Source organism: Crocodylus siamensis, chromosome 2 (assembly GCF_052110815.1).
Source record: "Crocodylus siamensis isolate JL-2025a chromosome 2, ASM5211081v1, whole genome shotgun sequence".
Taxonomy (NCBI): domain Eukaryota; kingdom Metazoa; phylum Chordata; order Crocodylia; family Crocodylidae; genus Crocodylus; species Crocodylus siamensis.
This window is the reverse complement of record NC_143396.1, coordinates 98,549,848-98,562,152: the sequence shown is the minus strand read 5'-3', so window position 1 is coordinate 98,562,152 and position 12,305 is coordinate 98,549,848.

Here is a 12,305-nt window from a genome sequence, read left to right as displayed (position 1 = left end):
TTCCAAGTCTTTCAGCCTGTATCAGATGACCTCTAATAGTGCACATGGCCATCCTTTGGACTCCTTTGGCTGACATGATGCTTCATGGCCAAAGCAGAGCTGTTAGCGATGCCTTCTGGAGAGCTAGGAAGAGGGGCACCATAGGAGAGGCAGCTACTGAGTGCACACTGCTGAGCTGCCTGGGCTGGAGAGATCATGAGGAGAAAGCAGGGAATAGTTCCCCAAAATAAATGTTTATGGAGAAAGATGTCAACAGTAGTAGCAGCTTATGATGTCACATTACCCAAGCCTGGGCCAAGCTGAATAGGGGTTGTTCTAGGAAGTGTTAATGGCTTCCACCCAGCAGGGTCAGCAACCTTGTTAAGGCCAAGGGATGTGCAGGTACCTTTCTGGAAGGCAAAATGTAAGGAGCAATGAAAGGTCTAGGTTCTAGGTCTAGCTGGAAAAGACGCCATTGTCTCAGGCCTTGTGTGCCCCAAGCTGCTTCAGCTGCCAGGACTCTGTACAGACTTGTAAGCTGCTGGTGCCTTGGTGGGGCTCCACTCAGAAGCTGTGCAGCTGCAAGGCCAATTGCTCTGGAGAGGTCACCAAGACCACAGCAGCAGCCTGAGGATGGTCGCCACACCCCTTCAGTGGACTGCAAATCAGCTGATAATCTGTTGGATCCAGGAGGGCACTGGGGCTTGATCCCATCCCAATGCAGTCTCTTGCTGTCTCCATGCAGATGTGGTGTAGCTCTATGGGCAAAGTCCAGTCACAACTGAAGGGGCTCTGAGTGAAGACGCCCTCAAAGTTTGGCTGACAGATGAGGCCTAAGATAATGTGCTCTGTGGCAAGGCTGAAGAAGTTTCCTCAGTTTAAATCGGTGCTCCTTACATTTAAAAGGTGCCACAAGATCCTTTCGATGCAACATTAGGGCAGTTAGGTGTGAAACATAATTCGCAAGATAAAACCAGAGATTTCGAATAGGAAACCAGAGTGTTAAAAGCATTTCTGACCTGATGTGGTCTTGCTGAGTTCTTTGCAACAGAAAAAAAAAATGCTCTATTATTTTTCTGTAGTCAAAAAAATGAGTGAAAATTAAGAGCTGGTTTTTCCCAACGATGAGGCTAAAAAGACTTGAGAACCACTGGTCTATGCAGTTCCCTTAGTTTGCAAGACAGGGAAGAAAAACTAGATATCAAAAGGGAGAGAACTGGTGGTGAGCATGGTGGCCCTAAGAGGGAATTGAGAAACAGCCCCTGGAGGTATGGGACAGGTTAGAGATCTAAGCTTGGAAATTCTGTGGCAGGAAACAGCCTCCTGCTGTTTGTTTCTACTTCACTGAGAGAGCCAGGACTGTGTGTATACTCTTTTGTAAACAAGATTGTCTTAAAGAAACAACAGATTTATAGTATTAATTTGATTTCCCAATGAAAACAACCTGGCAAGCCCAGTATATTGATTAATCTCTTGGGTTGAAAGTAGTATCAGGACTATATCCGTTTTGTAATATGCTTCTGGAAATTGTGTATGTATCATAGCTACAACATAACTATGGTGGCTGCACCCAAGAAAATTAAGCGAGGATAGCGGAGGGAGTAAATCTTTTCCCAGTTTGTTTATTTTATATATTTGGCAGCAATCTGCCAGTTCAGCTGTTTCTGCTACAGTCAGTAGGTTCTTCAAAGTAATATTAGGATCAACAGGACTACTACTACTTCCGCACAAATCATTTCCTGACTGGGCCTTACTTAGGACCTACATCTGCAGTAGGACACCCCCTTGTCCTCCTCATCAAGCCCCAGTAAAGTTAATGAAACTATGACAGATGTTTGGCCCACCACGGTAGAGTTTACTGCAGGATCAGATGTTAGGATAGAATTTCCCATGTAAAAAATATATATATTGACAGTTGAAGAGAAAAAAAAATACACCTCACATATTTTTTAAGGAATACTGAAAAGATACACTATTTTAAAGGGTGCTTTATCCAAAATTGCATCTTTTTAAATTACTCTGCTTTGGAAACTTCCAGTTGGTTGTTGTCCCCACTTTTTTTTCCAGTTAATAAATAGAGTGATATATTCAGTGGTATAGCTTAATAGTAAAATTACTTTACAATTACTTTAAAATCCCAAATCCTGAAATAAAATCCTATATTGGAGTTCAGTAAGTTCTGGAGATATAAAAGGGGAAGCTAACTTAAACTTATAATATAAAACAATTTAAAACTCAAAAATACTGAGAAAAATTTTTTTTAAATCTTGAAAATAGTTTAGCACATAAGTAATACACACAAAAGACTGAATCCAAAAGGATTATTTGTGTGTTTAAAATTACTGGTATGCCTAAATGTTACAGGATGAGAACCAAAACTTTATAAATTGTTATGTTAGAATGAAAGTTTTCATCTAAATCCAAGAATGGTTCTCTTTCATATCTTTCCTGAATAAAGTTTTACTTCTCTGACATTTCTGCACATTCTTTCTTTGTGTGTGCAGTTTTTATGGCTGCTGACAAATGTACATTTAGAAATGTGAAAGGACCTGATCCTAAGTCTCAAAAATCACACCTTCTGCCAGGCCATGTGATTTTGGGAATCAAGAATTAGATCCCAATCATGGCTTACTTACCAGTAGAGGAGGATCCGAGGACCATGATGCTGGGCTTTGCCCACACCAAGAAATTGAAAGCTAGAGTGTCCAATAAACAGCTGATTGAGGCTGACTGTGACCTCACTGGGGCTGGAACCGATCCTGCCAATGATCACCTGATTTTCAGCTGGCAGGGAACCCACTAGGACCAGAGTCAGACAATCATCTGCCAATTATCAGCCAGCAGGGACTGCATTGGGACTGGTTCAAGCCCAAGTGCAGTCCTGGATTCAGCCAACCATCAGCTGATTGTGCAGGGTGCAGTCCATTCTGCCACAAGTTTACTTTAACACACAATAGGAAACAGCCACAAAATTATGATACATAGTTTTGTATCATAATTTTGTGTCTTATTTCCTGACTTATTGCACCATTAATTACCTGAATGTGTAGCCGGGTTACTGTTTAAGGCACCATCATGGACAAATCTAGGATTTTCAAAAGGGAGATGCAGATGGTACAGCATATCATCATATATAACAACACATTTTTCTCAAGTTAAAAAGAAACTAGAAATTTTACTAATATGCTAGGGGGCTAGCACTGCATTAATTCAGTTTAAGATCAAAGCAAAAACAAATATTACTATTGGAATGTGTACTTATTTGCTAACTACTGCAACCATTTAAAAAACACAACAAACTAGTCAAAATAGTCAAAAGATATCTTGTCACTAATCCTGTAGTCATTACAGTTAAATCTCATTCCAATTCATAAAACAATATCTTCCAATACTTCCTCCATTATCAGTCATTTCTACACCTGATTAAAGTTTTAGCTAAGACTAAAGACAGCCTGCAGGATTGTGAGATGGAAGGGAACTATTATCAAGAATAGTTAACAGACAGCAAGATTGCAGAAGAAAGGATAGTTTGAATAGTGGAATATCCAGACAATCAAAAAGGACAGAAGTTCATTAACACTTGTGGGTGGAGAGAGATGAGCAGAAATTAGGGAGATAAATAATGACCCATTAAGTTACTTGACTACCTGAATAGAGATCCTGCTGCTCCTCCCAGGCAGTTAGTTTTTCAGTTTGCATGGAAGAGAGATCAAAGGAGGGTGTTACTGCACCGCTGCATTCCCCAGGGACAGGGTTGTAATGTCTTCCAGAGGCCAGTATCTCACAATGCAATGGAAATCAGTAATGTCCTGTTGCATGAATCCATTTCAGGGGACATATGGTGCTATCAACAAAGGACTGGTATTATAATTTTGTAATATAGGTTATTTCTTTCATTGCACTCTGGCAACATTTCAATATAGTGTCACTTTACAAATGATCCCTATGTTCACAGAACTGACAATCAAAGTTGAAAAACTGAAATGTAGTTAATTTAGCAGGAATTGCTATGATAAAATCTGTATACATGCTGTATTAAATCTTAAACATACAGAAGTGAACACTTAGATGTACACAGCAGGAAAAGTTATCAAAATGATGGTGCTTGAAAAGCACTGTTTGCTTCCTTGACAAATTTCTAATAAAACCCATCCAGATAGCATGAGGAATGAAAAGAGGAAGTCTGCTTTTTAAACTACTGCATGTTGATAACTTAGTCATGCTACAGATGTGCAAGGTGCTGCTAGAGGAGCATGCACCTACCAGAAACCTCCAACATGTTCATGTGGAAACCTACTATATATCAACAAAACATATTTTAGGGAAAACAAAATGTGCCCATGATAGGTGTGTTGCCCTAATATAGACCAGAGATCTACTCAGAGAGAAGTTGAACCATGGGGTTCTACCTTGGAGGGAGTTGCAGGAAGCCAAGCCTATCATCAAAAAAGTGCACTCAAAAGATACCAAAAACATCCTGAAGCACGGCTATCCAACTGACAGTCTGTGGACCACATGTGGCCTCCAAAGGGTTAACATTTAGTCCACAGGTTACCTCCCACACAGTTGAGAAGGTGAGGAAACTGGGCTCCCTGTGCTGTTCACATGGCAGAAGTGGTATGCTGGGCATCTTGGCTCCTTCTCCCCCCCCCCCCCCCCCCCCATCTCAATTGCACACCCTGTCATGACTGCACAGGGAACTGAGCTACCTGACTTCTGGGAGGGAGACTGTCCCCACAGCAAGTGTGGATGGGGGAGAGAGGGAGGGCTGTGTGTGCAGTGGGTAGGGGCACTTGGCAGCCTGTGCATTGAAGTGGGGAGCTGGGGTGTTGTTCACCCATCTGCCCACACAGCATGTGGCTCATAGTTCTGCAGCCCACCTGCCCCAAGGCTGTACAGCATAGCTCTCCCTGTGGCTGACACAACATCCTAGTCACCACCCCCCAAGGGAAAAATGAATATCCTTTATCAGGGCTGTCCAACTTCTGGGTAGCAGAGGAACTGCATGTTGTGGGGGCCACAGACCCAGGACCTGCATGATGTCCATCTCCTTCCCACCATGGGGCTGCCCAGCACCCACCCCTCTCACTGTGTGCACAGCATGGACAGCCTGGCTCCCTCTCTCTTCCAGACATGCACATAGTGCAGGGGTGGGCAATTCTTTCGGGCAGAGGGCCTATTACTGAGTTTTGGCAAGCCGTCAAGGGCCACATAGGTAACCCTGGCACTTGGCAGGTGCCCCACCCCCTGGTTGCCATCTTGACAGGTGCCCCACCCCGTAACCCCTGACCCTTGCCACCAGATATCCCTCCTCTTACCCCTGGAAATACTCCTTTCAGCAAGAGGTTTTGCCATCTCAGAACCAGAAACCCCCCCAAATATATTCTAAATATTGAACATCTACAACATTCAGAGGGTGACTGGGGTATGTGTATGGCAGTGGAAGGGGAGGTGTGGGTGCATGTGTATTTTGGGATGTGTGTTTGGGACTCACCCTATGAACACCCTGTGCCTACACACACACACACACACACACACACACACACACACACACACACACACACACACACACACACACACACACACACACTACCCCATGCCTGCAGACATGTGCACGTACCTGCTACCAGCACAGTCCCATGTTCCCTGGCCCCACCATGCAGCCAGGAGCCACATGGTGCTGGAGCAGGGCAGGGGCAGGAAGCCGGGAACTGGTTGGATGTGGCGGGGGCTGGGCTGCTGAAGGCTTCCCCTGAGACCTACTGCCCTTGGCACCTGTCAGCATTGACAGGGAGCCTGGAGTGAATAAATATTAATTTACTAAATTTATTAGGAGCCCTGAGGACCAGATAGAATGGTGTGGCAGGCCGGATTCAGCCCATGGACTGTATTTTTCCTGCCCCTGAGATAGTGTGAGTGTCCCCCACCTCGCACACCACAAGCAGCCTGGTTCTCCCTATCACGTGCAGTACCCCATTCCCAAACAAATGTACTGTGTGGGCACCACCCTCCCACCCCTATGCAGAACAGGTAGCTTAGCTCTCTTGCAGGTGGTGTGTGCAGCCCCCACATGGTGAGCAGCTCAGCTCCCTTTTTTGCTACATAGCATCCCCTTTCTGGCCACTGGCACAGGAGCAACTGGGAGGAGAGGAGTGCAGCATGGCACATGCTAACCCTTTAGGTGCTACATGTGGTCCACGGGCTGTCAGTTGGACCGCGCTGTCCTGTATGTTCAGAGGAATGCCATCATAAATTACTATATAGAAGAAGCAAATTAAATTTCCTATACTAGCCAACATACTGAAAAGGAAGACCCTGTACTAAACAAAGCAATACACACTATAAAGCATGAAATAAAAAAATATTACAACCAAATGTTAAGGTATAAATCCATTTCTTTATTAATCACTAATCACTCTCATGTTTTAACAGCACCCAACCCTTGGCTATTGAACCCACAGTCCCATCTGAATGCCAATTATTATTATAATGAAAATTAAATCCACCATTACACAATTTCTCCCATGTACCCCCCAGAGATGCCTAGTGTACCCCCAGGAGTACGTGCACCACAGGTGGGGAACCCCTGCACCTGAAACACCAACAAAAGCCTCTGTGGAAGTCTGGAAGTAAATCCTAAACAACAATGAGCTTTATCGGTATGGCTCCCTGCACAGAAATGTCACTGCATATTAACTCAGTAAAGTGAAATCTGCTAAGCAAAGGCAGACTTACCAAATGCAGAATCACTGACCATGAAATACAAGTTTGAGTCTCTACTGTCTTGTACCTCCTATAGTCATTTGCACCAGTGAAAAAAAATGTGTATAAAATGTTCCTGTTCTAATTTTTTATTCTGTTTCTTCATCCCATATGCTTTCACTTTAAATAACTGTAAATAACTACAAATGGGGCAAGACAGTAGAGAATCAGCTTCTGTGGACAGAAATTGAAAAACAAAGAGCTGAGCAAACTAAGGTCTCATTTCTCAAGCTGTTCAAGACAGGCCATCCTTTGAGCCCACCTAGGACCTCACAGATTTTAGCACAATTGGCAGGATGAATGTGGAAAAGAATAACTATATAACCAACGTGACAGAGGGGGATATGAAATTGAGAGATATTTTCTACTGTTTGCCAAGTGAAATGGGGTGGGGGGGGGAATATTTTCTCAGATTATCAAAAATGACTGGATATGTTTTGTTAAAAAGCTATGAAGAAAAAGTGAATAAGCCCTTTAAAAAGAGAGGGCTGAGAGGGCATCATCCTGTGTACCACATCAGAAATGGATAGTAATGCACAAAGTAAAAGCCCACCTCATAAACCTTGAATAGATTGTACCTACTTGAAGATTTTGTCTCCTTTATGTTTTGGAAATACTTAGAATGCTTGTCAGGCGGGTAAGTTATTATTGAAATGAAGTGCACTCATTTGATGGGCTTATTATCAGCTGGAAAAATAAAGTGTGGATCTCCCTTCACAAAAAAATGCCAGGTCTGTCTCCTCCTCTAGCAAGACCAGAGAGGTGGGAATAGCACAACCCCAGGGCTGTGCTGTGAACACAGACAGGTGTTCACAAAATCACATTAACCCAATCTCATTCTAAGTTAGTGCACCTACTCATGAGACCTCTGCATGCCTGTACAACTGGGCAGTTAGATCAACCTAAGCCAGGTAAAAACCTAACCTAGGCAAATAACTGCATGAAGTGCAAGGCATTTGAGAACCAGGTCTAGTGAATCAAATTATTTTCCCAGTTACATTAGTACCAAATCACCTCGACGGTTTCAAGAGGAGAAACCATATTGGCCTTTGTATAAGCTGAAACCCATATGAAGTCTATGGATTTACTGGAAATATACCAGCTTTCTATCTAAACCCTGTTTATACACCCTGGATACTTGACCTCTGCCAAAAAAAAAAAAAAATCACACAACTCTTCTCTCTAAAAGTAAAATATTTCTAATACTCTTCTGCAACACTTGTATAGCACAGAAGGTGAAAGGCCAGGCCATCCACTAAAATAGTATACCATCTAAAGCAATAAAATCATCAAAAAAGCAATGATACAGGGAACATACAATTCCTTATTTACTGACCACTTTGCCATTGGTTTTTTCATGTTTTCTACTTTACAGCATGTATATCAGAAAAGGCTTCTGTGCACCCATAACAGATTTATTTTGATGTGTTGCTGTGATGCATGCCAGAAAATCAAAATATTAGGAACTAATAACCTTCATCATCACTGGTCTCTCTTCTTCTCATGTCCAAAAACAAACAAACACTTCCTTTTAAAAAAGTATTCAGAAGGTCTGAGATGTAATATCATTTTCCTGGCACTTTTTCTTTTGTTCTTGGTGATGCAACCTCTATTTTTTTAAATCCAAATTTCAATCCGAGTGTCTAATTACACTCATAATTTCTGGGAAGGGAATGAACAAGCTTTTCTCTTCAGATTCTTCTAAGGGCTCAAGGGAACCTGGAAGTTTTCTTGTATCACATTTGTATTTCCTTCAGCTTCAGCACTTGTAAAAGAATGCATCCGGATGCTACTAGTGCATAACACCTCTCTGAAGTTGCCATTTGCCTTAAGCAGATTCCTGTGTGGAACACATAAAGGCAAGGCCTTTTGGGGGTGATACTTTTTACTGGACTAACTACATGAGATATGATCCACAAAAATTCTTGCCTCTCCCACATTTCCTGGAACATTACAGCTTCATCACTCAAACACTACCACATAAAGGAACTGAAATTTTTGGGGGTGTGGTTCTTGGATTTTCCCTTTTAATCCTCCAGTAGAAAAAACATTAGAACACACTTGTTGATCTAATTCCCCTTTGTCCTAATGTGAATATAATTGTTTACATTAACTGTAAATTGAGTGCAAAATGCATGGATGTAAAGTGCTAGGTATGGGGGGCTGGAATTCATATTATGTGAGTTTTCCCTGCAAGGGAAGGGGAGAATTTGGTCCTTGGTTTGAAACAGAATTTTACTCCTTTTTGTGGCACTGTGTTGAAATCATGAGAGCTCAATAAAATTAAACACACACAAAATGTCTGACAGATTGAAGTAACAGGATTATATGATTCCATGTTAATGGTAGATTGTGAAATGAAATTAATTCTCATCCAATACAGATACAGTATACTAGCATGTGCTAAATTCATACAAAGAAGCAACCCTAAAGATACCCATAATCAGCTGCTCTAAAAAAACAAAAAGACTTTAAAAAATAAAAACTACATACCAAGAACTAGTTTGCACATTGACATTCCTTCTGTCTTCTACCTACCATGCAGATCACATCCATACTCCCACCTCCTAACCTTTTTATACTGGTTGCAGCAGGGCTTTAAAAAAGAACCTACTTTACTACACAGATGAGCAATCACTTTTCAAACCTGTTCAGGATTTTCTTAGACACTGTGCTTCATTTCATAATCTGATATTCAAAAATAGCAGTCTTCTTTCTGTGTATCATCTTACAGCAGTCTCTTAGACTTAAAGTAAATGCTTAATCAAAAATCATCTTTGCTGACTGATTTACTTTATTATAGTTATTGTATTGAAATTTAAAGTAACACTACAAGGATTATTTAAACTATCTTGGAATGTCCCCAGTTGATAATGTCCCCTATCTTTGCCATGTCCTGATCTTTGATCTGTTTTGAATATTGACCCTGCATGGAGCTGTGGAAACCAGTATGTAACACGAATACACTAGAGGGGAACAAGCGCTGCTTAAAGTGGACTGTCTATGCTTCAGGGCAGGGACCATATTTTCCCTTCAGAGGCTCTACATCAGACCAAATACCTATTAATAAGAATAATTAGTGACCAAGAATAAAAAATCCTGAGTTCTAGTCCCAACTTTGTCACTAACTCACAGTCGAACCTTGAGAAAGTCACTTAGGCTAGGGACAGACATTCAAAAAGCCTGAGCCTGAATTGATTCACTCTTTGCAGGTTAGTCTAACCTGGCTAGGCTAAATCAGTTTTGTAACCTGACAGACATCCCAGAAATGCAGGCACATGCATGCAGTGGCTCAAGCTAGAAGCTGGGGGGTGTTAGAACAGACCTCCCTTCTTTCCATAGCATGGAGCTGAGGGGAGTGTGGCCAGGCTTGGCTAGGAGCTCTGATTAGTCCAGCAAGGAATTGATAACAGTGTTTATCACTCAATTAAGAAAACAAGAGAGGGACATACCAGTTACTTGTTGAATCAGCACTGACCATAGCCAGCATGTGGTCTGCTATCTAATACACAGACACTTCTCTGCAAGGCAAAGGAAAGGGGGGAATTTCTGCTCAGCAGGGAGTGGTGAGGGGGAAGCAGGGTTGCTACAGCCAGGGAGCAGAGGGGAGGGGCTAGCCCTGTTGTGGAGCAGAGAGGGGTGTCTAGTTTATCTTAAACCAGCAAGGGGTCTGGGACAGACATTGCATAAACAGGTTTGAGCCAAATCAGTTAAGTCTGATACTACATTCAATGAGGTCTTTCTCAAACTGGTTTACGTGCACTGAACACCTGTTCTGTTACAGATTTAAATCAGTTTCTGATCACTTAAACCAGTTTATGTTGAATGTCTGTCCCTAGCTTTAGACTTTCTGACCCACCTGCATAATAGGAATAACACCACCTACCTGCCACAGAGGGTGGTGTTAATAATAGGACTTGAATACAACTTGCTTTTGTTTGAGTGGATGGGGCTCCAGGCATAAAGGCTTCACCCTGTAGCATGCACTTTATGAGTACAACAGCAGCCCTTGTTTTCAGGAAAGCCGTGAAATGAGTTGTTTCCTTAATGAATCCTAAAGGCTGCATGTTGCTCCAAAGAGATTGGCCTGAGATATGACTGTGAGTGCTGATTCCACAATCCTTAAAGATGCTAAAAAGCTTCTAGTAGGGTGGTGTGCTCCCACACTGTTTTACCCAGGTCTATGCCTTTTTATGGCAATATAGGTTTTAATTCATTGCTATTTTTAAAATGGTCAAACATCCTTAGTTGAAAGGCTCTGTAAAATAAGTTACTATTAATATATTTTAAACATAATTTGAGCCCCACAGGTCAGATAGGATACATGAAATTGCACTCCTTTTCATCAATGATTATTTTTCTGCATTGGCCATCATTTTTAAAATAAAAAAGATGGGTTCTTCACCATTTTATCTTCCTGGGTTCTATTTAGATAATTTCTATGTACAATTTCTTCCTTTCCTGCTCTTATTCTTGGGATCATGAAGAAATTTATTGAAGGAGCCAAAGATAATTCTGAGGCCTTTCCTTATTACTCATATAATTAATCCCATTTAATGCAATGCAGTTCTACTCACAGAAGGTTGCAGGATCTCCTTCTGAGCTCCACAGTTGAGAATTTTGGACTACAATTGTATTTGTGCTTATTTGTGTACAAACATTTTAATGTTTTGCTGCTATCATGAAGGATTCTGCATGCTATTCAACAGTCTTTGCATCCTGAATTAAAACTACATATGGCAGGTTTCTGTTGTCTATATATAGCGCATGTTGTGAAAAATAAAGCATGTTCTCTTGGCCATCCTGAGTCAGCCATTTTAAGTAATGTTAAAACTAGCTGGGTTTGCTTAGCAGGGATTTTCCTACAACCTAATTCCTAATAAATATAATTTCTTCAGCACAAGCACTAGAAACAGCTTTTTCAGTAATGATTAAGTACCAAATTTTGTAAAGGTCACATAACATTAGGTAAGTTACTTCCCACCTCCCACTCCAAATTTAAAACCTTTATAGGAAAGCTTTTGCACTTATGTAGTATTTTTGTTGCTTTTCATAATTCAGCTAATTATAGAATTGTTTAGAACATGGTTCTTAGAAAAATATTTTAGTGATTATAAGTGCTAAGACAGTATCAAGGACTGTTGGTAACCACATCCTCTTCAATTTTGTAGAACATTATAGCTAAGAACAAAGTAACATCAACTACTATATAATACGTATATATTCTGTGTGTATACATACCCACATATATGTATATAGGTATATTAGGAATATATATTATATATTACAATATATCATATAAATTATATGTGAAATACAATACAATATACATGACAAATGCAACATGTATCCACTAAATTGGACCAAGCCAGACATAAGAAATGTAAATTTCACGGGTGACATAAAATAACTTACCTATCCTGTACATATAGAGCCAGATCCTGTTCTTCTTTATAGTATGATAAATTCCCCTCCCCACCCCTGTATTTATTTAAACTGAATTATTCTGAATTAGCTGTGATTGAATTAAGAACAGGATTTTACTCACTGTATATTAGACAACC